At 42.8% G+C, this 27,520-nt stretch overlaps 2 long non-coding RNA genes across 3 annotated transcripts in view; one reads left to right on the plus strand and one right to left on the minus strand.

Annotated features, from left to right (window-relative positions):
- The window catches only part of LOC308479274, a 28,554-nt gene extending 9,931 nt beyond the window's left edge, over window positions 1–18,623 (minus strand). Inside the window, exons 1-2 of one of the 2 annotated variants that reach the window (XR_013987589.1) lie at window positions 18,563–18,623; window positions 18,120–18,235 (exon numbers count right to left, since the gene is read on the minus strand). This is a non-coding gene — a long non-coding RNA (uncharacterized lncRNA). The other variant, XR_013987590.1, reaches the window with a different exon arrangement.
- A 110-nt stretch (window positions 18,624–18,733) lies between these two features.
- On the plus strand, window positions 18,734–27,259 carry LOC308479470. The gene is made up of 2 exons (XR_013987689.1): window positions 18,734–21,150; window positions 24,001–27,259. It is a non-coding gene; the product is annotated as an uncharacterized lncRNA (long non-coding RNA).
- Window positions 27,260–27,520: the final 261 nt, after the last annotated feature.

Below are 27,520 nucleotides of genomic sequence, written 5' to 3' on the forward strand. Positions count from 1 at the left end.
TCATCTGAAGGAGCTTAATGTACTGGTTAAACACTTCTCTCATCATGTCCACCATATCAATTATCTTTCCATCTTTCTTTCTAACAGAGACAAGGTGCTTTGGAACGTAGGTATTTCTGAGTGACATCTGCAATCAGATGACTGACAGACATACTTTTCAGTTGCTTGCTGTTATCAGTGACTTAATAATAAATTACTTAGTATGTGAAGCACATAACGCAATAAATGTTTACCATCAACAAACTCTTGCCAAGTACTCTTTGGAACAACATACAAAGCCCAAGATCTTCAGTCATGTAAAGTCATGATATTCAGCAAGATTACAAATTGTAATTTCTGTCCAGCCTGGGGAAAGGCAAAATTACAGGCAACAGGAAACATGGGACTGTGCCAATAATGGCGAACAATCTGTGAGGCTCTTCCCCTCTGCAGCATGTTCTTCAGCTTATCCTATATTCTGCCATCCTCCTCCTGCTACACAATCCCTGACATTGTCAACAACCAACAAAGTGAAGCATGGGAAATATACAGCACAATGATATCACATACCTGTCAATTGCCCCACTTTGAGTGGGACATCCCAGAATTACAGAAGCCACCCTGGCTTCTGATTGGATCCTGGGATCTCCTGTTTTAGCTCCCACAAGAGCACAGCCTAAAAAGATGCTCTATTGGGGGTGGGGCATGCTCTTGTACGAGTCACCTGACTCCCACGAGAGCACGGCCCTGAAAGACATGCATCCTGATTTTCCTCTGTGGGATGTTGGAGGGTATGATATCAGAGTATAGGGTAAGGTGAATCACAAGCTATGGAGCACTGGGACACAGTGGAGAGAATTGCAGGATATTCTGTTTCCCCATTGCAGACAGTTGAGTATGTCATGCCTAAGGGTTGTTTTCTAATGTGACGATTTCCATAAATCAGATGGAGAACCTGAGCCCTCTGGATGTTACAGAACTACAGCTCACATCAGCCCTAACAATTGGCCATGATGGCTTGGACCGATGGGAGCTGGAGTCCAATGACATCCAGAGGGCCTCAGGTTCCCTACTTCTGCCATAAATTTGTTCATATTCTGAGACTAATCAAATCAAAGTTCCTGGCTGTCTTTTCTTCCTAGGAAAGAAAGTGGGTCTTAAAACAAGTAACATTAATTTTTATAACAAATGCCAACCAGACACTTTAGACTCCTAGGTGCCAGCTCTTCAGACATCAAGTTTTACAGCTTCTCTTCAGACCCTTAAATGCTCTGTTAATGATCCCTCTCTCAGTTCATGCATTTGTTACAATAACTTGAGAATAAACAGATATATTTTAGGGAAATCTTGTTTGTAAGCAACAGAGATCCTCTATCAACACTGTATGGATTCTTTGGATTGTATGGATTTCCAGGATTCTTTTTCTTTTTTCTTTTGGAGTGGGGAGAATGTGCTTTAAAATGTACTTTAAATGCGTATTGTGTATGCAGCCTCAGAATACCCAAACAAAATGTGTGTCTGTTCTTTTTCTGAGTGAGTTACAAGTGCAATGAAGTGACACAGAAAGAACAAAACAAACACCTTCAACTCCAGACCTCTATTCTTTTTCAAGGGTTTAACTTTCTTGCTTTCTCTGTAATCTTCACAATTGCCCTTTAAGGAAGATCAATATGATCATGGCCTCTGTATCAGAGATCACTGGCTTGCCACAAACTCATGGGTGTATAGGTGAGGCAAAATTTCAGCCATGGTTTTACTGGCTCAGAGCTTTTGTGTACAACCACTTCACAATCTCAACATGTCAGAGAATTAGCCAGTGGAGCACAGCAAGCTAGGAAGTCTGATTTCCCTCAAATATCTCTGACATTAAGCATTAACATGGACATGGGTGGGCCTATATGTCCAGTGTGATTTGACTGCCAGAATGAGAGAGAGTGAGAATATATATCGTAAATCTTAGGAGATGTCTCTTTGCTAAACCAGTAAAACAATGCAATGTTTTTGTTAGGGAGCAAATGCCTTCTTTCCTTTTCAACATTCCTCCCGGGCTTCTGGTTTATATTGCTGCCCAACAGCCTGCTTTGCACAGAAATTGCAGGCATTTGTAATTTGCATTTTGACTGCTCTGGGTCATTCATGCCATATGACTCCACCCTCTCTCAAGATGGAGGATTTCTTTTCCATCCTTTTTTGGGGGAGTGGGTAGGTGGTTGCGAGTCCTACTGCACATCAAAGTATCTGTTAATTTACTGCAGCCTAGTTCTGCTGCCCATCCTACATACTCATACTTAACTGCCAGGACTGCATACACAATACATCAGCTTGGTTACTGGGACTACTTCAAATTAGTTTGGGGCATAAATGAATACACGTTAATGAAATACAGTAATACCTCTGCGAACGTCCACCTCGTCTAGTCCAGCGAACATCCACAGCAAACTTGGAAGTACCAGAATGGGTTACTTCCAGGTTTGCCACTTGCGCATGCGCAGAAGCACAAACTGCTCTGGGCGCGTGCACACAGCGCTTTGCCCTGCATCCTTTTTGGCTAGCGACCGGGGCTCCAGAATGGACCCCGGTCGCAAAACAAGGTATGACTGTACAACAATGTACAGAAAAGTGATGGCTGAGGTTTGGAGAACAATGCTTGGGGCTGATGAGAATTGTGTTTCAACCACTGAAGGCCCTGTTGGGATAGTGCCAATAAGCTGCAAGCACCTTAAGTGTTCCCCTCTTATCCATGAAACGACAGCTGTTGAAGCTGCTACCTGCTACCCTGTCCTAGATCCCAAACTTCCCCCCTTTGGGACCTGGACATGTTGGCAGGGAGGACTGGAGCTACAGACAGGGAAGAAATTCAACTCGGTTTTCATTTAAAGGTGGATCTATTAAATTTGCTCTTTCTAAAACAATAGGATAACTGAAACACACTTCTCTGAATTTTGCAATGCAGTTCACCAACCAATGTTTACATTGCATTATATTGGGGGGGGGGGGTTGTTTTCAAAGATGTGGAACGTGTGTCAAAACTGCATACATAAATGTGTTTATTAGGAGAAATTCACATTAAACTGCTCAATCCTTTTCATGAGTTTTTTTTTTAAGCAAATTGCTGCAGAAATGTGGAGAACTGAATTTAGTATTGGAAAAATGAGAAACAGAGAGAACCAAAGTTGGCAGATCTATTTTCAATAGGAGTCCTTTGAGTGAAATTCCAAACATTAACCATTATCATCCTCAATGTTTGATTGGGTCACTTCAACAGTTCTAAATCAAGGGATTTTCTGAAGCAAGTGTCCTATTTGAACCCAAGCTGAAGCTGGTAAATTCTGAAGCTGCTCAAGCTTAGCCAGCCCATTTTCTAAAGAGTCAAATCTGGGCTTGAACTGAACCTTTTCTTCAGTGCACACCCCAGACAGGAACAGTCACCACCTTCTAAAGTTGTTGGAATCATTTGGACAAGTTTCACCCATCCTGTCCCCCCGCTTGCTTTTGTACAAAGTGCTTGGGAGTCTACTGGATTTTTTTGTGGGGGTAGCAGCAAGGAGAACACAAAGTGGGGAGCAATCTGGTTTCTCATACACAAATAATGAGGATAGTGCCTGTACATTTGCCTAACATCTTAATTTTAGCAAAGTTGGATGCCTAAACTTTAGCCTAATGCAAAGGTGTTTATCTGAACTTTAACATAAAGAAAAAAATAACAAAAGCTGGGAATCTGGGTATTATGCTTCATTGGGGGAAGGCACTGCCTCCTTTACCCACCCCCATGCCCCCACACTGGGACACTTTCAGCCCCATTTACACTGTGTGTGTGAGGTTCCAAGTGGCAGTTTTCTGTTTGTTTGTTTGTTTGTTTGTTTGTTTGTTTGTTTTAAAAAATGAAAATATACCCTTAGGCCACCTTGTGGAATTAAGTGTGGATTCCATGTTCCAATCTGCATGCTTAATCTGGGAGCTGTAAATCAGGTGAGTTTGCTTCAGAATGTTAACTTATCAATTTCTTCATGGATCCTAAGGTGTAGCAGCACATTAACTAGCAATGGCTGTTTTATCCAACTATGTCAAACAAACGCTGTGATTCCTGACATCTCCACAGGCGTACTTCTGCACCCCTTAATTCCTTTGCAACAGATACTTTTTGGGGGACAGGGGGGAAGACAATACCTAAATAATTAGTGCCTAGTTACTCTTGTTATTCTTTCATTCAATTTGGAGGAACAACTGCAATGCCTTTCCATGACTGGGTTGTGCTGGAGGAAATTCTCTGTTGTTTCCAAAACTGAAATTCAGTCTCCAATGTTGAGGATGGTAGCCTTCCTGAAAGTATTACTTTCCATAGTTAGGGATGAAAAAGTGTGGACACAAAACCAAATATTTGGAATGAAAACATAGTCTTCTTTAAGATGACTGAACTCCCTCCCATTGTTTTGGCTCCATCTATCACACATATTCTATGTTTCATGAAAAAACAGGAATCTATCTTACATGGAAATACTTTCTATTGAGGAAGGTGCAGCCTTTGCAGCCTAGTGCAAAGGACTTTCTGAGAACACAAACTGCCCCAGGTCAGCACATGTGTTTTAGTGACACTGCAATGCCCTCTTCTGGGTTTTGCAACATTCCTTCGAAACTTTTTTGCTTTACTACATCACTGATTAATGCTTTGGGTATCTCTTATGCCCCATATACAAAACCCAACCACCATAAATACAGTGGAATAACACTAGTGGCAATCTTGCTTCATTGTGACAGAAATATGTATATATCTGAATTATGTAGAGCATTTGTAGCCATCTTAACTAAAAAAACTGAGTAGATTATTTTTACCTGACCATGGTGTCCTTTGTTTCTGAATATCGATTGAAACAATTCTCACCTATTCTCACCCCCCCCCCCGGTGAGCTAAAGCTGAGCTTTCCTCTTGCCATCCTGCCAATTTCAATAACTTTGGTGAAAGCAGCTTATTTCCTCAAATGCAGTTTGAGATCCATTGTAGGGCTAAGCTTCTGTACTCTACTACATCAAAGAGGTTCTTCTTAGATAAGGGAGCATTTTTATATGAATTGGATCACAATATCTTGGTCTTTGTCTTGATTGCTTTCAGGGAAGCTAACTGCTGTTGAGCCTGGCCAGTTGAGACATAGTTCCAGGCAGTACTTCATGCTCTAGGAATTACCTAAATTGTTTCATTCTTTGGAACTATGTGTAGGGAGCTGGCCTACAGTAGGGAGGAGGGCAACAATTTCTGCAAAATATTCTGCCAAAGAAGGTGACAAGGGGAAGAATGACATGGCAGGATGTGAGGATTAGAAAGGGGTGGACATGCTGGGAGGAGAACAGGAAAGGAAAGGATGGGCAAATTGTGAGATGACTAGAACTATATAATGGATTGAGCAAACGGGGGGAAGGAAGAAAAATAAGAAACAGGAAGATGGGTTTATTTTGAAAATGCACTGGGGATTAGCTAGCTGTTTTCCATTCAATGCAATAAAAACTAGAGAAGAAGCACACCCTTGGTTTTTTTTGTAAATGAAGTTCATGGCATGTAGGCAGGGACAGTAATAATCAACAAGGGTGTGGTGGGGAGTCTCCACACCCAACGTAATGTTTTTGGAGGGGAGATGTAGAATGGTGGCACTTGATGCCCAAGGTGGTCAATTACATGAACCCTTTTGAGGCCATGCCCAGCCCAGTCACCCCTCCACCTGAGAAGTTCCATTTTCCAGTCTCAGGATCCTGTCATCCCCCAACCTCTCTAGATTCAGCTAGACTGGGAGGGATTTAGGGCCAAACTAGACTTGATGCATCTTTGCATTTAATGTGCAGGGTTGTTATTGTTTGAAAATGCAAACGGGGCATGGCCAAAGTGGGTTGACAATTATTATTTATTAAATTTGATAGCTGCTTTATCGTGCCCCAGGCAACCCAAAGAAACTTCCAAACAACCCAAAGCGACAGACAGACATACAGACAACCAACCAACCAACCAACCAACCAACCCCATATAGATACATTAAAACCAAGTGGAAAGAGAATATTACTTATCAGGACTGAAGCAGATATGAGAGGAGTTAAACCCCTTACTCCCCAGCACTGATCCTGAGGGAAAGCCTTCCTAATAAACTGGTATTTTCACCAAAAGGAAATCCCCCACTGGCACCAATGCAGGATTTATTCTGCAAGGGCACCAATTATTACATTTATACCCCACCTTTCTTTATAAGGGTGCACACATGGGAGACAACACACCCTAAGTTATATGGGGCTCAAAGCAGCCCATTTGTGGTTTGAAAACACTATGAAATAAAATAGGAAGCCAGAGTAGCCCACCCAATGGCAGTAATATATTCTCTCCACCAAGCTGCAGAATTCTGCACAGCAAAGAGTTCCATGAAGAGCCTGCTAGGCGCCCTTCAGTAGGATATATAGGGAGGATTCATTCATCCTTATACAGCTGAGATAGCAGGGATGAGTGTGACTTGGGCCTTATGAGAATACAGCACATGGGGATATTCTGCTTTCAAGATGTGTCTCCATCACTGTACACATGACCTGTCCAAAGGCCTCTCTGTCAAGGGGTGGGGTGGGCGGGCGCTGCAATCTCATGAATTTGGCACCTTTCACACCAGGCACATATGTAAATAGCTAGCTGTTTTAAAGTCACTAGCAATGCTATTTTTCTACAAAAAGAGGCTCACCATAAACACCTCCCTTATTCATGACGCCCACCTGAGAGGTTCTAGAACTAGTTCCAGTGAGTTCTGGCTGAGAAAAAGCTCTCACCAGTGGCAAGTCATTCTACAGCATATTAAAATAGGAAGCCACAGTGGTACAGAAAATATGGTTTTCCTGTCCTGCCCGTTAGATGGCAGCATTGTACTTGTATATTTCTACAAAGAGAGAAATGCCATTTTACATATTGGGTACTTCCTACCTTCCTTTCTTTTTCTATTCTGGATAAGCAATGCCCTTAGTCGGGGCTAACACTCAATTAATTCAAACTTTTTGGTTTACCAGTCATACATCTGTTCTGAGTCCCTTTATTTCTTCTTCTTATCTCACTCATCTGCGGTGTGTTCCCTGTTTAGGTTGGACTTCAAAACCTCACATGTCTCTCTAATGACTCTCATTAGCATTAATCACAGGTGTTTGAGGTGGATTATGGACCATGTTAGCTTTCTGTCGGACCAAGGGCCTCACCAGTGATCCTTTTTTATTGTGTATTCATGATAACGTATGATCATGATGGTATCAGGACAGGTTTACATGATCCTGCTTACCAGATCTTTAGGTTTCCACAGTCAAAGTGGATTAACGGTTCTGTCACCCTAGTGCAGGGGTATGCAACCTAAGGCCCAGGGGCCGGATGCAGCCCAATCGCCTTCTTAATCTGGCCCGCAGACGGTCTGGGAATCAGCATGTTTTTACATGAGTAGAATGTGTCCTTTTATTTAAAATGCACCTCTGGGTTATTTGTGGGGCATAGGAATTCATTCATTTCCCCCCCAAAATATAGTCCAGCCCACAACATGCTCTGAGGGACAGTGGACTGGCCCATGGCTGAAAAAGGTTGCTGACCCCTGCCTTAGTGCAACAAATCCACTTTAAAAAGAAATAAGACTTTTTGTAGTTTGGAAGGTGGCGGGGCAACACATTGAAAAGTGAAAGATGAACAAATGACTAAAAGGAAGACATATGAACATCGCACAGGCAAATGAGGATGAATGCAGAACAAATGCTAATTGTCATACAACTGCCCCTCAAATAAATCAGAATGCATGCTCAGTAAAGACAGGATATAATCTAGTCTCAGCATAAACTCTGTGCAAGCCAAGCAGGATGAATGCTCAATAAAGAGGTTGCTTGGAAGGGACACAGGTTAGGCTTATAGCACATCAAACTGCCTTGAGCAACCTTCTGGGTGATCTCTCCCGAGTCTGTGCTTAGCCCCCAACTGCCTGACTCTATTCCTTGCAAAACAGCAGGTCAATCCAGTTTAATCCCTGGGGAAGAACAGAAGTGACTGGCTAGTCCAAGGTACAGATCCCTTTGTTGAATGTGAATTAGAAAAGGGCACTGCTACTTCTGCAGAGACAGAACTCCATGAAAATTAATTGGTTCACATCCATTTCCCACTCACTCAGTAACCACACAGGAATTCATAACCCAGATGAGTACGTATTAATAAGTAAATTCAGGGAGATTTGGTCAAATGGAAAATAAACATGGTTACATTTGATTCGTAGAGCAGAGTGGGCAGACCTCAGGCTTGTTGGATCTGTTTTGTTTTTTGCTAGAACCTTAAGATTTACCAACCAGAGCCAGGTGCAAAATACCGAGTACACGTAGTTAAGAATTAAATAACAGGGTGTCTCAGGGTGTACCAGAAGTTACTAGAGCTCACAGTCAACTCCTGGTTAGCTTTCTTCATTTCAGCAGCCCAATGTAGTTGGTGAAAGGGGTTTTGGTTTTATTCAAGTAACTGGGAGACAAGAGAAACCCTTGCAGATCTCTTGCAAATAATCCAGAGATCTACTAGCAGGCCCTGCCTAACTTCTGCCTAACTCCAGCCCTGTAGTACTAATCTCACAGTTCCATTTGCCTTGTCTCCTGGAAAGACTGGGAAGGCGGTCGTGGCTGGAGTCTCTCTTTCATGGAAATGCTTTCTGCCCAGAATCTTTGAATTTCTCCATAGGGCTTGTTCTTTCTTTTAAGTCTCTTTTTAAAGTCTTTAAATCTCAGACTTCTCCACTCCCAAGCGCAGGGTTCCACGAAGTGATGCCTTTGTCTCTTAGAAATACACAAAAACCAAGCTGACCACTTTAGCATGGTTTCACCCCACCCTGCCACCCAGCGACAGCTAAATCCATATGTTAGCCCCCCAGCTAGATACAGCAATTGGTTTTGCCTTTAGACATGCTTTCACTGGCATGGGAGCAGGCAGGCAGAGGTTTCCTCCTATGGAGAAGAAAGTAAATAAACCCAGCCCCTGGAATGACTTTTGTGGCCGTTACTGTATTAGAGTAATCATAGAGCGCAAAGTGCTGGATAGTAATTAATCCCTCATCAGGACTGTACCAGGGGGATGCAAGGCCTATGGAAAATCACACTGTCCTCCTCACCACCACCGCACTGTCTTAATCTCCCCTCTGCTTCTACTGCCTCCACCAGCTCATTCCCTGACTTGCTCTAAGAAAGGATGAATTGGAGAGCTTTGCTAGATGGGTTCTTTTAGGTAGCTTAATGCCACATCTGCACTATACTTTTAAATAATTGTTATGAAACTTTTACAGTCATGATGTCCCTCAAACAATCCTGGGAAGTGTAGTTGGTGAAGGGTGCTGACAGTTATTAGGAGACCCCATTCTCTCTTTCCAGGAAACGCTAGGAATTGTAGCTTTGTGATGGGAACAGGGGTCTCCTCACAACTCTCAGCATCCTTAACTACAGTTCACAGGATGCCGGGGGGGGGCAGTCATGGCTGTTGAAGTGATAAGATACTGCTTTAAATGTATGGTGCAGATGTAGCCTTACACACACTAAACTGAATAGCCTTGGGTGTGCATGTCTTTAGGTGATAATGCATATGACTTCACATACTGTACTTCTAAATGTGTTAAGCCAGACCTGCTGTGTTTGGGGCCTCTACTGCTCATTCCACTGCCCAAAAATCCTACCCTGACAGCATCACTGGGGAAGCTGTCCCTTGTTCCTTTCTCCTCTCAATTACTTTCTTGTGGCTGTTTTGATTGGTAACAGCTACATGATTCCAGGCTCCTTTCCACTTGTTTATGGGGTTTTGCCGCTAGGGGTTAGTCACCCCCTGCAAATGAAGCAGTAGCTGGGGGGTGGGGGATAAAGGACCAACTGCAAATAGCTTGGCTGGAGAATGGACTGAGTGGTATGTCAGTGTGTGGATGCCAGTCGGCTACTTCCTTTCAAAAAGCCTTTTCTCTCCAGGCTCTGGGCCAGCTTTCCAGGGTTGGTGCTATTCCTTTTATAGTTCAACTCCTTTGACAAGATAGACGGTCTTTGAAGAGCAAAGGGGAAAGGGGCAGAAGAGCAGGCTGCTTCTTTGGGTGGAAAAAAACAGCCAGCCGTTGGAAAGGATTCCCTTTTCCACAATATTCAGGGTGGGTGGTTAAGTGTAGGCATGCTAGCGGCTGCAGTTTATTAAGTACACTTGTGCTATTCTCTCCTGCTAACCTTTCCCCTCCCAAACCTGTTTACATTTCATTTCTAAGCAGTCACCCATCAAGGCAGGGATGTCCTTGTTGTGGAACTGTGTGACAGGGTCTTTCAAGCCATCCTTTTGTGCCAATTCTTCAATCCAGGATATGACAGAAGAAGTTAAGTGCTCAGGGGTAAGGATAGACAAATCTGTCAATTTCGTTTTCATCTCAGTTTCTCATTTTTCCAAACTTAAATTCAGAGCTCTACATTAGCATATCAATTGGCCATGAAAATTCATAATCATTTTAGTATAGATTTCTCCTAATGCACACATTTTTAATGCACTGTTGCTTAATATGCAAATATTTGTAAAGCAATTGTACCTAATATTATGCACATTTCTAGGTTATTTTCACTAATATATACATTTTTAATGTACACTTTATCCTAGCGTGTGCATTTTTCACACATATTACTTAGTGGGAGAACTGCATTGCAAAATTTGGGGAAGTGCAGATTGCAAATTTTGAAGGATGCCTGTGTTTTGGTCCTCTTATTGTTTCAGAAAGTTTGTCTTTTAATGCAAACTGACTCAAATTTCTTCCTCATCCCTAGCTAAGAGGGAGAGAGACTGTCCCTTACACACAGATTGTCAGTAAACACCAATGCTATGCCCAAGGCATATTTTATTAATTTGTTTGCTGATTTATAAACAGCTTCACAACCAAAAGCTACTGAGGCAGTATACATAACAACAAGATAAGATGCAAAAGTAAATCAGTAAAATCAAAGTAATAAAAACCATGCATGCCATTGTAATTGTTATTAATCCATAAAATGATTGGGAAAGCCTCCTTTAACAAAAGTAGCTGCTTAAACAACAAGATACTGGGCACTTCTCTAATTTCAGTTGGTAACAGAATCCAGAAGGCTGGAGCTGCAATACTAAAAGCCCAGCCTCTATTTCATATTTAGCACACCTCTAGGATATGCAATAGTTTAGCTGCTTCCTAGCTGGTGAACACAATTGCCAGTGTACAATTTCCAAGGTACAGTCGTACCTTGGATGTTGAACGGAATCCGTTCCGGAAGTCCGTTCACCTTCCAAAATGTTCAGAAACCAAAGAGCGGCTTCTGATTGGCTGCAGAAAGCTCCTGCAACCAATTGGAAGCCATATCGGACGTTCGGCTTCCAAAAATAGTTCACAAACCAGAACAGTCACTTCTGGGATTGCGGCATTCAAGAGCCAAAATGTTCAAGAACTAAATTGTTCAAAAACCAAGGTACGACTTTTTGTTTTTGGAATGTAGGAGCTTTTAGCCTTTTAAGCTCCCACTTTGCCTGAAGTGGCACAACTCAGGCACAGATTTGCCACCTATGAGATTTCAGCAGCAACTGACTAGCTGTCTCCTGTGAGACAGAGCAGCACCAAAGACCAAATGAATTGTATAAAATAAGCAAAATGTGCACTTCAGCTTGATCTGCATAATATATACAGATTGAAGAACTGAATGCTCCTTGGTGTAGAATTTGGGTGAAATGAATTTGTGTTTGTTTTATGCAAAGCACACCAAACCATCTTGATGCCTTGTGCTGGTTAGGTCATTGGCATTTGGTGGAATAGTGTGTCACCACTTACTTGACCTCCCATTGGTCACATTGCTGCTACATACGAGGACAGAGAGGAGAGAAGCAAGCTTGGCATCGTGCATACACACGAGTAGAGTCAATCCAATGTTCCTGCCTGTTTGCACCATGCCAACCTTCCTGCGACCTCAACCCTCATCCTCTGTCCTGGTACACAGCAGTGATGTGGCTAACAGGAGCTCAGGTGAGCACTACTGCTCTGCCTCTTCTTTCACTACTCAGGTGCATCAAACTCCCTCTTTTCCTTCATCCTACATGTGGGGGAACATTTTGCCCTCCAGTTGTTGCTGGACTACAACTCTAATTATCCCTGGTCATTGGCCATGCATGCTGGGGCTGATGGGAATCATAGTTCAGCTACTTAGAATCATAGAATCATAGAATCAGAGTTGGAAGAGACCACAAGGGCCATCGAGTCCAACCCCCTGCCAAGCAGGAAACACCATCAGAGCACTCCTGACATATGGTTGTCAAGCCTCTGCTTAAAGGCTTCCAAAGAAGGAGACTCCACCACACTCCTTGGCAGCAAATTCCACTGTCGAACAGCTCTTACTGTCAGGAAGTTCTTCCTAATGTTTAGGTGGAATCTTCTTTCTTGTAGTTTGGATCTATTGCTCCGTGTCCGCTTCTCTGGAGCAGCAGATAACAACCTTTCTCCCTCCTCTATGTGACATCCTTTTATATATTTGAACATGGCTATCATATCACCCCTTAACCTCCTCTTCTCCAGGCTAAACATGCCCAGCTCCCTTAGCTGTTCCTCATAAGGCATCGTTTCCAGGCCTTTGACCATTTTGGTTGCCCTCCTCTGGACACGTTCCAGTTTGTCAGTGTCCTTCTTGAACTATGGTGCCCAGAACTGGACACAGTACTCCAGGTGAGGTCTGACCAGAGCAGAATACAGTGGCACTATTACTTCCCTTGATCTAGATGCTATACTCCTATTGATGCAGCCCAGAATTGCATTGGCTTTTTTAGCTGCCGCGTCACACTCATGTCAAGTTTGTGGTCAACCAAGACTCCTAGATCCTTTTCACATGTACTGCTCTCAAGCCAGGTGTCACCCATCTTGTATTTGTGCCTCTCATTTTTTTTGCCCAAGTGCAATACTTTACATTTCTCCCTGTTAAAATTCATCTTGTTTGTTTTTGCCCAGTTCTCTAATCTGTCAAGGTTGTTTTGAAGTGTGATCCTGTCCTCTGGGGTGTTAGCCACCCCTCCCAGTTTGGTGTCATCTGCAAATTTGATCAGGATGCCCTTGAGTCCATCATCCAAGTCGTTGATAAAGATGTTGAATAAGACCGGGCCCAAGACAGAACCCTGTGGCACCTCACTAGTCACTACTTCTGGAGTGTCAAACATTCCCCATATCTGGTTTAAATCTTTCAGTATTAGCTCCATTAGGCTGTGTCAGTCTCTGAAACGTTCATTGCACATTGCACAAGATAGCACTACTAGGTGGACATGTTGAGGAACAACAGCTGGCATTTTGGAGACCTATAAAGACCATAGAGTGGTTTAGGTCCTGTTAAAATACTATAGAGTTTTGTAATGCACTTCCACAGAAGTTTCTTATCCATTGCTACCAAGGATTTACCCACTGCTGCCATTTCAAATGTAACACACATGCATTTCTATTTAAGTTCAATTGTAAGCGGGTGGCAGAGACATCATACAGAACGATGGAGTCAGAAGGCAAGAGAGGGACACGGCTACCATGGAAAGTCACAGTGATACAGTTAATGTACATCACTGCAAAAAAAGCGATCTGTCTTCCATCTTCTTTGTGCAGAGAAGCTCAGAAGCAATGAATGCAAATAATTTCCCAGATTTGGAGCAATTACTAGCAGCTGGCCTCATCCCAACCCACAAATGGTTTAAACTGGAATACTTGGATTTAGAGCCATTTCACTGCCACTGACCTTAGTGAATCTAAACCACCTCAGTCCTACTGCAAAGACTTAACTAATTTGCACAGTGGCCTGCCTGGCTCCTAATTCTGACCTCCTACCTTTATTTCAACTCTGGTCAATTTTGGGCGGAGTTTTTCCTCTCTGAATCCATCCATTTGTTTGCAATTTGGGCAATATGTGTTCCTCATTTCAAGTTACGATTCTCCTACGGCATGGGCAAAACCCCAAACTGCTTTAAGTATAGGTGCAACATGCAAAACGGCGTCTGGAAAATATATCCTTTCCCTTCCATCTGGAAATAGCTAGGGATGATTTGCTTGTTCTTAAAGCTCAAATGCTGGATGCTTCTACTTCAAGGGTGATTTACCCCCCAAATCCCAGTATTTTTCATTTGCATGGGTTTACTTTCTCCGTATTGATTCATCAGAAATGTTTGCACGGTGAAATCATTTTTTCCATGCACTGACTCAGATAGAAGATGAAGAATATTATTGTAATGGGAAGGGGGGGATGCTTATAATTTTGTAAACAGAGGCTGGGAGGAGGCACTTTGTGTTGGATTTCTGGGCACCCATTCTGTTTTTTTCTGGAAAACTCTACTGACAACGTGGAGAAGGCCAGCAAAAATAAATAAATACAAACATTTCCATTGGGTCCTCCTTGGATCTCTGGTCTGGGGATCAGTTCACTGAGTTCAACATGAGGTTTGGCTATGAAATGTGTAGCTCATTGTGGCAGTATTGCTGCTGTCAGAAATGGCAACTGCGCATGAAATGTTGAAAAGGGTTAATGAATAATGCACATGTGTGCTCGTAGCATCAATAAGAGGGACAAAGGTGTGCCCTCCTGACCTCCATGAGTTCAGGGGGCAACCTGAATGGATAGTCTCCATGCTTTATAATTTCTGCTGAATGTATGGGGGCTTGAGAAGGTAGAGCTAGTGAAGACACAATACTGGGAGCTGGGCCAGCAAGCATGGCCCTGCTTCTCCCCTCCATGCCTTTATGAATGCATGGCTGGGAGGTCTGGAGCAGGGCGTGCGCCAATCATTGCTATATCAACAACTTAAAAAGAAATAACAACATGAGCTGGAAATCTCTGTGGTCTGCGCTCACAGGCATTGCCCAAAATTCCTACAGGAAATGATCATTGTTCCATTGAAGGACAAAATTTTGGATTTCACTGTTGCCAATTTCCTGTACACGCATCCATCGATCAAAATTCACAGGGCAGATTCAAGATTTCCTGAGAAAGTGGTGTTTGGTCACCTCTAGAAATTGAGAAACTAAACACAGCTAGCTTTTATTTTTTGCAGAATTTTTACAAAAAAGTCACAGCATGTTCCAAGCCATTCAGGCATATGCATTCACACTAGAATAAACAACATTTGCATTCTGAGATGGACCCTTTCAGCCTAGTTGGTGTTTGATGAACACAACCTCCTCCCAGCTGTTCTCCACTCCTTTCATCTCACTTTCCCCTCCCATAGCCAAGGTAAATAAGGCAACAAATAAATGTTGATTATGCAATTGGCCTAGGGTTCCCTCTATCCATCATAGGTAATCACTAAATATCACTCACTCACCTTGACCTTTCACATCCTCCCTAGCTGGTTTCACATGAACTGTGAAAGTATACAGAATTTTGCATATATGTGTTCAACTTCACAAATGTACCAGTTTCCAAATGTTCCAGTTTTAGATTTCTAAATATCCCAATCATCCACATCCAAGCATATCCAAACATTGCTCCAAAATGGACTAATGCTAACCACAAGAGTTATCCAAGCATGTCAAGAGAACTTCCCTTTCCCTTGCCTACAAATGTCAAGTTCTACTTTCATGTTCCATCTACCCCATGACCTTCTAAAAACTTGAGTAAAGTTACTTTGCCAAAGTATATATTTTCAAGCTATCGAAGCATCCTATGAATCAAACAAAACATTCATGGATTAATAAAGCAATACTGTAGGTATTTAGGATCCCTACACTATGATTAGCCCAGCAGTTCAGTAACTACATAATCCCCCTCACCATTTTAGCTAACATTTTATTTTATTATTTACTGCTTTGTCCCCAGAAAGCGTGGAGTGTGTACTATACAGAAATTTGTCCTTTTATTGAATTGTTATGCTGCTTTAAAGATATTGATATAGCTAATATTGCTATATCATTTCTTACTCCTCTGTTCCTTCAAGGATCTCCAGGCAATGAGCATGGTGGTTTCCCCTTTTATCTTCACAACAACTCTGTGAGGTAGGTTGGGCAGAGATACAGTGACTGGCCAAGTAAGTTTCATGGCTGAGTGGATATTTCAACTTGGGCCACCTGTCTCCTAGTCCAATGCACTACATTACTAAATGTAATGGCAGACTTGAGCACAGACCACTTGTGTGCTGCCCCCAGTTGCTTTTTTTTCTGGGTTTGTCCAAAGGAAATGTAAAAATGAAAATAGGGTTGAGGTCTGTAAAACTGCAAAACAGCTGAAGGTTTTTCAAGGTTAGTGGGAAAGACAAGAGTGGAAACAAAAAGTCTCAGTGGGAAATGATGAATAGGTAGATTTCTGCACAGATATTAAAGACACAATTAAAAAAAACAACAAGTCACAAGAAAGGATCGTGGAGAAGGAAGGGCTTTACAATGACTAGATAAATAGATATTTGAAATGTACCTAAATAAATATTAATAGCACTAAGTGATAGCATAACTGCACTTTCCTCCTTAGACTAATTGCTATACTGGAGAGGGATATTTTTAACAGAGGTTTCAGTTGAGAAGGAAAGCCTAAATCTCTCCTCCTTGCATGTTGAAATATTAATAACAACACTCTCCCCACCTCTGAACTGGTATTTAACATTTAGAGTTCCTCCAAGCTCTGACTATTTTGTGGGAAAGATTCAAGCACATACAGAAACTTCAGATTTACATAAAGTGGATTAAAGGGCTCTGTTGCCCTAGACTATCTACAGGAAGTGACCACAAGATGCTCATTGTACAAAAAGAATTGACATTTCAGCCACTTGGAAAGTGATGGGGAACAAATTGAAAACTGTAGGGTGATTGAATGCTAACAGGAAAATGCCAAAACATGCTGCAAGCAAATTGAATGGCGATGAATGCTCCTTGTCGTATAAATGTCCCATAAACAAATCAGAACAAGTACTGAGTAAAAACTAGGTACAAGGCCCCCTCAGATGTCGTTTCCCTTGTGCCTTCATGATGATTTATGCTCATAATGGTAACCGGGGGTTGGGCAGGGGGGCGTTATAAGTGATCCTGCCTTCAATACTGTTTGCAGCTGCAGATTTTTTTGGGTTTGATATACTGCTTTGTTTCCAATCAGTGAATGTCCCTTAATTTCCTGATGAAATCCTGTACCTTTTCATACAGGTAGGGTATTCCACTTTTGTTGTGCTGTAATGCAAGGGTTGTCCCTCCATATGGCAATAAAGTCAGACCCTAGGGATCTTAAGTTTATTTTGGATTTGGGGAGGGGATTCATAGGGACAAAATCAATTTTTTTTTTTACATCTATGTAGGTGAGACAGGCACAGAAGCCCCATGAGATGAAAAAGTTGGCAACTCAAGAAAACAGGAAAGAACCAACTCTGATTTGCCTTCTGTGCCACCAGGTGCCCCTTCCTCAGCTTCCCTTCAGCCTCCTTCTCCTTGGACTCTCCCTTCCCAATAATAACTGCCTCTTTCTCCTCAGTTGCCATGGCCTTTTGCAACAACAGAGGCAGTATGCAGCAGTTAATGTCAACAGCTGGAAAGGCATCAGCACAGCTTCACTAGACCTTACAATATAAGGGGCACCTCAGCAGTTATTTATTTATTATTGAAAATATTTACAGTCCACCCTTCATGTGTACTGATATGGGGGTGGGGGGAGGTTGCACCATAAACTCAAGTATTTGACTTTCCATTCTTTTTCTTTGCAGAAAAAAGGTAGATATACTTTTGAATAACTGGTGGTTTTGTTTTTTTTAAAGTATTAGGTGGCTTGCACTTAAGCCCTTCGTGTGTTTCATCTATCCACCAGTTTCCTTTTACACATCACATTCATGCACATACACAGACCATTCACCTTGATCACATTCAAAGCCTCACATTCAAAACTCCCCATTCAAGCCTACTCCAGGAGACATCCATTAAGAACCCCAATGGACACCTTCACTCACCCCCCCCCCCCAAATATCCATTGGGGTTGGTCAACCAGCTTCTGAAGATTAATTTCAACCAGCTTACACCCACAAACAACCACCTGCTTCTTCTGCCTTAGGGCATTCACTAGCTTCCAAATGCAAACGCCACTATCTTCCCCGCACCAATGTCTGCCACTTCCCCTAGGCCTAGGTCCCCCACTAGGCACCAGCCATGCTCCCGCTCCGCAATTGAACTTGCCTTGTTATCGCTCCGCAGCCAGAGGACCGCCTGCCTGTTTCCATCTGCCAGCCCACCTTCTACACCAGGAAAGAGTCTGGGCAATGGTGGCCATCACAGCTGTTGCTCGCTGTGTCCTGTTGGGGAAGAGGGAAAGGCCCACTCAGTTGCCATGGTAACACAGGTGTCTCATGCCCACAGCTGAGGATGCATCATCATCATCTTCTCAGTCCTCACTAATTGTGGCTCCACCTCAGCAGGGATTAATTTGAGTGCTTGTTTATCATTAAAAATATTTATAGAACAGCCTTCTTCAGTTTGATACCAGGGAGGAGTGCATCATAAAAGTGCTGTAGGGAACCTCCCCCCACCCCCAAAAAACAAAGCTGCATTTCCCTGTAGGGAACACTGTGGTGTTTGTTAATGTAACTGACTTGCGTAGGTTTGCATATTAAGAGACATACGGTAAAATGTTATGGAGGGAGATATTTGAAAGATAGGAGTTCAAGTGAGTGTGGTGGGCAGGGGCATAGGATGTTGGTATGTGGCAGGTGCTGATTGGCTGAGGGTGAAGTGTGACAGTTAGAACAGGTGTGTGTGAAGGAAAATGGCAGGATGGAGGGAGGGAGAAGGAGAAGAGTGGCTGGTGTGGATACTGAGGAGCAGTGGGTAGAGTAGGCAGGATTAGGATTTGCATTAGAAATAGAGCTTTAGACACATGTTATGAAAGGCAAAATATCCAAACATTGTTACTGAAAACAAACAATATATTAACTTGATATATTCAGCTTTTACGTTATTTTTTTAAAATTTAATTTCTATACTGCCCTTCACTTGAAGATCACAGGGCAGATTACAATGTAAAAACACAAAAATAGATACCATAATAATAAACAAAAACAATAACCCAACCCACCCACAGTTTAAAAGGCCATAGGTAAAAGGAAAAGGGACTCCTGACCATTAGGTCCAGTCATGGCTGACTCTGGGGTTGCGGCACTCATCTCGCTTTATTGGTCGAGGGAGCTGGCATACAGGTCATGTGGCCAGCATGACTAAGCCGCTTCTGGCGAACCAGAGCAGTGCACGGAAACGCCGTTTACCTTCCCACCAGAGTGGTACCTGTTTATCTACTTGCACTTTGATGTGCTTTCAAACTGCTAGGTTGGCAGGAGCAGGGACCGAGCAATGGGAGCTCACCCCATCACAGGGATTCGAACCACTGACCTTCTGATCAGCAAGTCCTAGGCTCTGTGGTTTAACCCACAGCACCACCCACGTCCCTTTAAAAGGCCATATAATGTTTAATTAGCCACAGGCCCGGAAGAATTATATAGGGTTGCTGTATTTCAATCCAGACAGAAAAGCTGTTGAGTTTTTTTCTAGGTTTTTGCAAAAAAGTTTTTGAGTTGTTTTTAAGGGAGATCGCCAAAAATCACACTGCCGACATGGGTTGCCAGATGGTTAATTGCTGACTATGTCTGGGAAATTCCAGATGTATGGCAACCGTAGAATGATATAACCACAGAATTGTAACGTTGGAAGGGACCACAAGAGTCATCTAGTCCAACCACTTACAATGTAGGAATCTTTTGGCCAACGCAGGGCTTGAACCCACAACACTGAGATTAAGAGTCTCTTGATTTACCAACTGAATTATCCAGATAAATGTTTTTGCCCAATGCCTAAAGAAGTGTAATAAAGGCACCAGGCAAGCCTCCCTGGGGAGAGCATTTCACAAGCAGGGAGCCACCACAGAAAAGGCCTATTTTTTTGTTGCCACCCTCTGGAGCTCTTGCAGAGGAGGTGCATAAAAAAGGCCTCCAATGATGATTCTAGGGTCTGGGTCAGTTCACATGGGGGGGGGGGGTGTTAAAGAACAACTCATTAGATGAGTTAGTGGTGGTGCGTAGAGTAAATTTGAAGGACCTGGCCTGCACCAGGTTGAATCAAAAACATGATTCTTTCTGCTCCCCTACTTGGTCCCTTGCTCTGCTCATATTAGTGGTCTCCACTAGCTGATGTACTTAGTTGTTTTACTAGCTCATGACTGAGATTTGCAGGTTGCACCAAATTCCATTTAGTCAGAAGTGAGTCTCACTAAAAACAAGAGGACTTTTTCAAAGCAAACATGGTGGTTGCCATGCAGGCACCTGTGTTAAATCAAAGCCTCACTCCCAAGGTCTTAAAGCAGATCTATTTTGTGGATTAGGCTGCCCAGTTTCAAATAGCCAGGAGACAAGATTCAGACATCTATGTTACAACAGATGTCATCAGTAGCTCCTCAGATTTCTTTATTTCTGCTGAACAATTTAGTAGGAGGTGAGAGGTTAACTGAGAATCATGTCTTTCTTATACGTAAGCCAGAAAGAAATGGCATGACCCACATAAGGCTAAGCACTCTGAAGTCTCATTAATGGAGAATTAGCCTGCAATCTTATATCTGCCTACCTTGGAATAAGTCTCATTGAACTCAAAGGGTAGAAATGTATGGGACTGCACTGTCAATGACATATTATTTTAAAAAATATATAATTACCATCCGATTTATTACCTGCCCTTCACCAGCAGGTCACAGGGTAGGTTGCAGCAATATTTTAAAAAAGTCTTAAAACAGTTTAAAAACAATCTACAGTCACAGCCTGCCCTCTCCCAAGCCAACCTCACAAACTACTCTGCTAATCTTAACATCCAAGAAGGAAGCAGTCATTCAGATATTTAGTGTCTAAGTAATTTAGGGTTGTAACTACTAGCATGAGCACCTTCAGCTGAGCAAGGAAATCAGCTAACAAATGGCAGTTGTATTAAAACAGGGGTTATAGGAGTCCTAATTGAAACCCCAGCCTGTAATCTGGGCATTGCATTTTTGACCAATTGAAGTTGCTGAGTCATCCTCAAGGCACACCGAGAGCATTGCAATAATCCAGTTACCACAGCATGCAATACCATAGCCAAGTCATCTTTGCTCAAAGGGTCTAGAACTAGTGAACTAGCTGGAGCTGGGGAAAAGCACTAGTAGCCACCAAGGCAGCCTCAGTATCGAGTGTCAAAGGTATTTAACACTCTCGTGAAAAATCAAAAGAGCTTGAAAGTCCTTGACTCTGGGTGGATTAGGCCCATGGTACAGTGGTACCTCGGGTTACAGACGCTTCACCTTATAGACTCTGCTAACCCAGAAATAGTACCTCGGGTTAAGAACTTTCCTTCAGGATAAGAAGAGAAATCGCGTGGTAGTGGCGCGGCGGCAGCAGGAGGCCCCATTAGCTAAAGTGGTACCTCAGGTTAAGAACAGTTTCAGGTTAAGAATGGACCTCCAGAATGTATTAAGTTCTCAACCCGAGGTACCACTGTACTTTACAGCCTAGTACCTGTGGGTGGGTGCAGAAAGGTATTATGGGTAAAATGCATACTAATGAAGTGATCTCATCTGTCAGCATTTTCATTATTGGCTCCCAAGTTTCCATGAAGTTGTGGGGGGTATCTTACCTCCCTTCCTCTTGAGCAAAGTTTCTTGAGCTTTTGCTTCAACCTTCCTCTCTCACCTATCCCAGTCCTACCACTCAGCTGTAAAAATATCCCCTACTGTAACAGAGACCTGGAGCCCCCAGTGGACACCAACAGATGTCTTGATGGGTGATGAAAGCTGGGTCTGTGGCGCTGCCAGTGGAAATTGGCTCAGGTGGCGGATGCCGTCATCCATCAGGGCTCTGATAGCTACTTGGTCATTGGCAAGAAGCCATGGGCTTCATGCAACCAGAAGTGTAATCTGAAGCTCCCTTTGGGAGGGGGGGCGGTTGGACTGGGACTCTTTCATCACTCTGTGCAGTGATCTGGCCGGCTGCTCCAGTCACATGAAGGCTGTTGCCAGCAGAGTGGATCCCAGGCCAGGAAGCATTTTCCTCATCCCTTTGCTCACATACTGAGACAGGATTTTAGATTTTCAGGCTCCTCACTTGGATGTTGTAACAAGCTCCATTGATTTCTTGTGGGAGTTGCTTTCAATTGATTCTTGTTAGGACCACAGCTTTCAAAACAACCATAACCAACTTCCAGTTTCTGCAGAAGGACAGGGGGACAGTCTCTCATCTCTCCCACTCTTTGGGCTCAGACCCAAAGCCACTGCACCATATTCCACCCACCCCTTTTGCTCTTATGTTTGTTCTCGGCACACTGAAATGTTCCATGAGTTTTGGGCTACAGTTCTGAGCAAACTGACTTCTAAAAAAATATGTTTAGCCTTGGGCTGCCAAGTTCATAAAAAACCCCAAAACACAACTCTGAATAAACGTCATTCGCCTTTGGCAAAAGTCATGATCAATGGGAATTTAACATTTCATTGTACCCTTGCTGTATAATTTAAAAATTCATTCCTTTTATGATTGTTATAAGGAATAACCCTGTTATAAAAGCTTTGGACATGCATTTATGCATTAATTTTAAAAAGTATCACCCGCTTTCTGATTAAAAGTCTCCCAGGCAGCTAACAAAACAGTGGTATAAAATCATATTGAAAGATACCAAAACGAACTTGTCGAAAACAGCAAGAGGTTGGGGAAGGCCTGCTTAGTGGCTCAGTGCCAATAAGGAAGGAGCCTTGTGCACTTACCTAGAGAGAATGAGAGTGCTTATAGGATCTGAAAAAAGCAGATACCACAATGTAAAAAGAAATGTTTTCTTAGGGAAACATGTACCGAGACATTCAGAGCCATTTGCCTTTAAACAGGGAGGGGATACCCCCAAAAGCTGTATCTATAAAAAGAACTAAGTGCTGGAAACATTCTTGGGAAAACAGCTTCAGGCCATACTAACAGGTAACCCATTCCGCAGTTGTAGCTGCTACTGGCCCAATGAGTCAGGACACTAGCCTTCCTGGCTCCGTTGGTGCACCTAGGTCCCTAGTTAGCAGTTAATATGGCTGTTGCTCAGCCATCTGTGCTGAACCCTGAAGTCTTGTGCACCCTTCTTTGTCTTTTCTATAAAAAAAGAAACCTCCTAAGAGAAAGTGGAACTGGAACTTTTCGCTTTTCCTATTGAAAGAAGCTGCTGCTGGATCAAAGAGCCTGTTTTTCTTATAAAGTTTATATTTACAGGTGACTTCATCCAATTGTTTCTCTCCATTCCCCCAGGTTTCCAATATTGTATACCCATCATATCTATGCTCTTCTTTAAAACCAAGTAGACCATTTCCCCCTACAGAGAACAAACAAATTAAAACAGGACTCCTTCAAATAGAGTTGCAAAGGAGGGCATATGGTCACTCTGTGCAGAATTTTGATGCCTATAGTTGATGCTTTCCTACCAAAATAGGCTGCTTTATGTATTGCCACCCAGTACTGACAGTTTGAAAGAGATTTCCATATCACAGTACATGGCTAATAGACCCCCCCTTGGAAATGTGCAAATAATAATAATAATAATAATAATAATAATAATAATAATAATACTTTATTATTTATACCCTGCCCATCTGGCTGGGTTTCCCCAGCCCCTCTGGGAAGCTCCCAACAGAATATTAAAAACATGATAAAACATCAAACATTAACAACTTCCCTAAACAGGGCTGCCTTCAGATGTCTTCTAAAAGTCAGATAGTTGTTACTTCCTTGACATCTGATGGGAGGGCATTCCACAGGGTGGGCGCCACCACCGAGAAGCCCCTCTGCCTGGTTCCCTGTAACTTCACGTCTCGCAGGGAGGGAGCTGCCAGAATCCAATAGTTCTGGATTGTTGCCAGTTTCCCCATAAGACCTTTTCTCATAGCTCAGGAGCTCAAGTTAAGCTGCAGAAGCCCATAAGCAAACAAAGAAAGGTTGTGTGATCTCGTACTTTAAAAACTACTAATACTGATGGTTCCTAAAGTAAATGTATTGAAGGATAACTCCTTCCCCATTTATTCTCACAGTAGATCACTGACATTCCCATTCAACTGAAAGGAAATTAAGGACAAGCTCCAGAGTCAGATCAGGAAAATATATGAGTGAGCAGAGACTTGAATTCATGCCTAGGTAAGGTAGTGGTTCCCCTTTTGTCACAGAGAGCTGCTTTTGTGGGCGGTACTTGGGAGAGTGCCATCCACTTTCCACTCCCTGCCTGTCCTTTTCTGTGCCACATGAATCCAGTCACCCACTGCAGCCTGCTAAAATTACCCTGAGGGTCTCAGAGCCTTTTCTGATCCACAGATGAGTGTCTTCCATTCTAATCCTTTGTTCCCTCCTCATAACCATGAGGTTACTTCTGATGGCCACAATAAGAGGGTACCCAGGCCTTTCCCAATTAGTGGTGAATCATCTGGCATGCCCCCAGTACCTCCATATGCTTATAAGTATATGGATCTGCTCTCTCTCTCTCTTTAACGCAGTGCCTTAATTTGGTTTTATTTCATTTGCGCTTCCACAGCCCACTTGGCATAGCACACCACAAGCAACTGCAAACTTGAGCAATAATAATAATAATAAATCCTTGCATTGGATTGCTCCTTCCCGTGCTGCCTGCCACATGACTCCCATCAATTTCTGTCAGGGCAATCAGCCAAGCCAACTTTTCGCAAGCTGCTGATGGCAAATTTAGCAGCTGAGTGAGTCTCTCTCTTTCTCTCCTTCTCCTTCCCTGTTCCTGTTGGACCAAGAAAGGAATTAGGTCTTCTTGCCACCTAGGAGGAGGCCATTTCTCATAGTCTGCTTCTTGATGATGGAAGGCATCAACGATATAATGTAACAGCTGTTTTCAGACATCACACCAGTTACTGTCTGGTATCCTAGTGGCACCATTTATGTTGGCAAATAAATGGTGGCAGTTTGCAATGGATGTTTCATGGACATCTGTCCAAGAAACAATATCCCAGAAGACACTAAGGACAGAGGGGAGAGTTTAATTCAGTGCACATTTAAAGGCAAATCTGTCTAATATGAACTTCCCAAATCAATATTTGGACTGAAATACAGCCATCCTTCAAATTTCTCGCTTCTACAAATTTTGTGATGTATCTCTCCAACCAAACAATGTGTACAAAGCTGCATATACTACTGGAATGTGTGCAATAATGCATATATTGATGGAAACAACATGCAAAAATGTTGCATTAAACTGTGCTTATTAGGAGAAATTTACACTAAAATACTGATGAATTTTCATGACAACTTCAAAAACAATTTTGCAAATTGATGCAGAAATGTGGAGAACTGAATTTAAGATTGGAAAAATGAGAGACTGAGAGAAACCAAAAGTGGCAGATTTCCCCATCCTTAGAAGATACCAGGAGAGTTTTGCACAGAGCTATAGGGAAGCTGCCACATGTAGTCAGAGGTAGTGACTGCATTGTGAGCAATGACACTAAGTTCAAAGTCTTAGGAATTCAAGAGTGGGGAGCAGCTGGGCAAAAGACCTGGAAGCTTTTGGGCAGAATTCTTGAGGGTTAGCCCTCCTTTCTCCAGTTCTTCTGGATTTCACCCTAAACATTACTGGGAATCTATGGCTACTGCCCATTCTCATTTTCCCCAAAGGAACTTGCAGTTACCTCTAGTGAAAGCGATTCATGCTTTGACAACATCTTGCTCAACATGTCTCCACTCCCACTCTGGTTCACCGAGTGCTTGCAGTAAGCAGAGAAATGCTGAGCACAATGACATGGAGGCCACACATTTCTTTCTTTAGATGTTACAGGGAAAATGCATGGGGAAAATGTGGTTTGGGGGTAGACAAGTATCTCCCATAACATCTATTCTGTTAAGTTTGCTAGACATTTCTGGGCAGAGTCTGGACCATTCTCACCATGTGGAGTATGTGGAGCCGAATTTGAGATTGTCTTCCATGGAAAGCCATAAGTAGTTGTTAGGAGAAGTCCAGGCTCTTCTCACAGAAGGCTGATTTTATTTTACCCCCCGCCCCCGGTCTTGGAGCATCAAGCCTGGTGGGAGCATCAAGGCATTTCTGCTACTTGGGTCCAAGTTACAGCTGAGATAGCATTACATCCTATACTGTGCACAGATCCATTTGACTTACATCCTCATGTTACATTTGGACTAGTGCTGTGCTGAAATTAGTTCCTTGGTTTCTTGAAAGTGTTCTTCCTTTGCAAAAGAGGCTTCCATTTTTCTGCCTCACTCATAGGATGTTTTATAATTTATTTATAGTTTTGGTGAGTGCCGGGTTGCACACAGCGTTCGAAACTCCCATTGTTCTAAGCATGTTTTGCGATAGGGAATTTCATTAATGCAAGCAGTTTCTGAGCTCTGGGCACAGTATTGTGCCTAAGATTTCAAATTAAAACTGTCACTGCCGGAAGGAAAGGAGGACCTTTTCCCCGCCTCCCCACTTCCAGCCACTCTCTGAAGACTGGAGAAGAGACCCTCTTAAGAATTTTAGGGGGGCAGACAGGGGAAGCATGGCTTTGCTTTTTGCAGTCTTCAGATAGGACTAGACCATGTGAAAAATGCACATAAGATTTTAGCTGCAGTTCATTCATTTTCAGCTTTGTATTCTTTTATAAAAAAACACGCCTAGACACTCCGTTGCAGTGCCCATAACCTAGGTTTAAGGTGCCATTTATTTCCTAGCTTTCATATCTCAGTTTCTAACACTCGTTGCACATACTTTATTGTTATGAGATGGCCCAGGTTTCTATATGCACTTTTCTTTTCATTATGAATCTTTCCAGCTCTCTGCAGCCTCCTCAGTGGGTGCTTTCTGTTCTGAAAAAACTCCAAGGGCATGCTCACTGATTTTGTTTATAAGGGAAATTCTTTCTTTTACCTTTCTGCACTGATTTGTTTTAAAATAAAAAAAATATATTCTTCTTTTTTAAAAATATCACAACCTGACAGCACTCAGGTACATGATAAGCAACCTCCTCTTCTTACCAACTGACAGGAAATCTAGCTGAGGACATTGTGGAGTTTTCAGGAAGCAGTGCACCTTTGGAAAGCTGAAAAACGCTGACCAACTGGCTGGTAGGTAGAAGGACAAAAACCATAGTGGAGGTGTCTGCCCTCCACTAAGTGGGCTGCAAGCAGAACCCTGAAAGGGAGAGACATGCTTGATTTGTGTTTGAACCCAAGACTGTGGCTATGGGAGAAGCAATGCCTTTTGGGGGTTTTAATATCGTGAACCCCTCTATTGTAGACTCAGGTTGTATATATGTGTAAATAAACCATATATCCAGAAGATACCACAGTCTCTGCTGTCCCTCATTCCGAGGAAATCGAACCCTGGATAAGCCTGGAACCCCAGGAGTCTTGCACTGCTCAAGTCTTGCACAAAATCCCTTGGCCACCTCAGAGTAAGGTAAGCACAATAAACACTCTGCACCCAACCCATAATAATTTCACCAAATCCCCCCTCCCCTTTGATATTTCTCAAATGCAATTACTTATCTCATTAATTGATGGAAGATGGTGGAGAGTGGGGGAAGGCAGAAGAATTTTTTG

This window comes from Podarcis pityusensis (genome assembly GCF_964106645.2).
Source record: "Podarcis pityusensis genome assembly, chromosome: 1".
NCBI classification, from domain to species: domain Eukaryota; kingdom Metazoa; phylum Chordata; class Lepidosauria; order Squamata; family Lacertidae; genus Podarcis; species Podarcis pityusensis.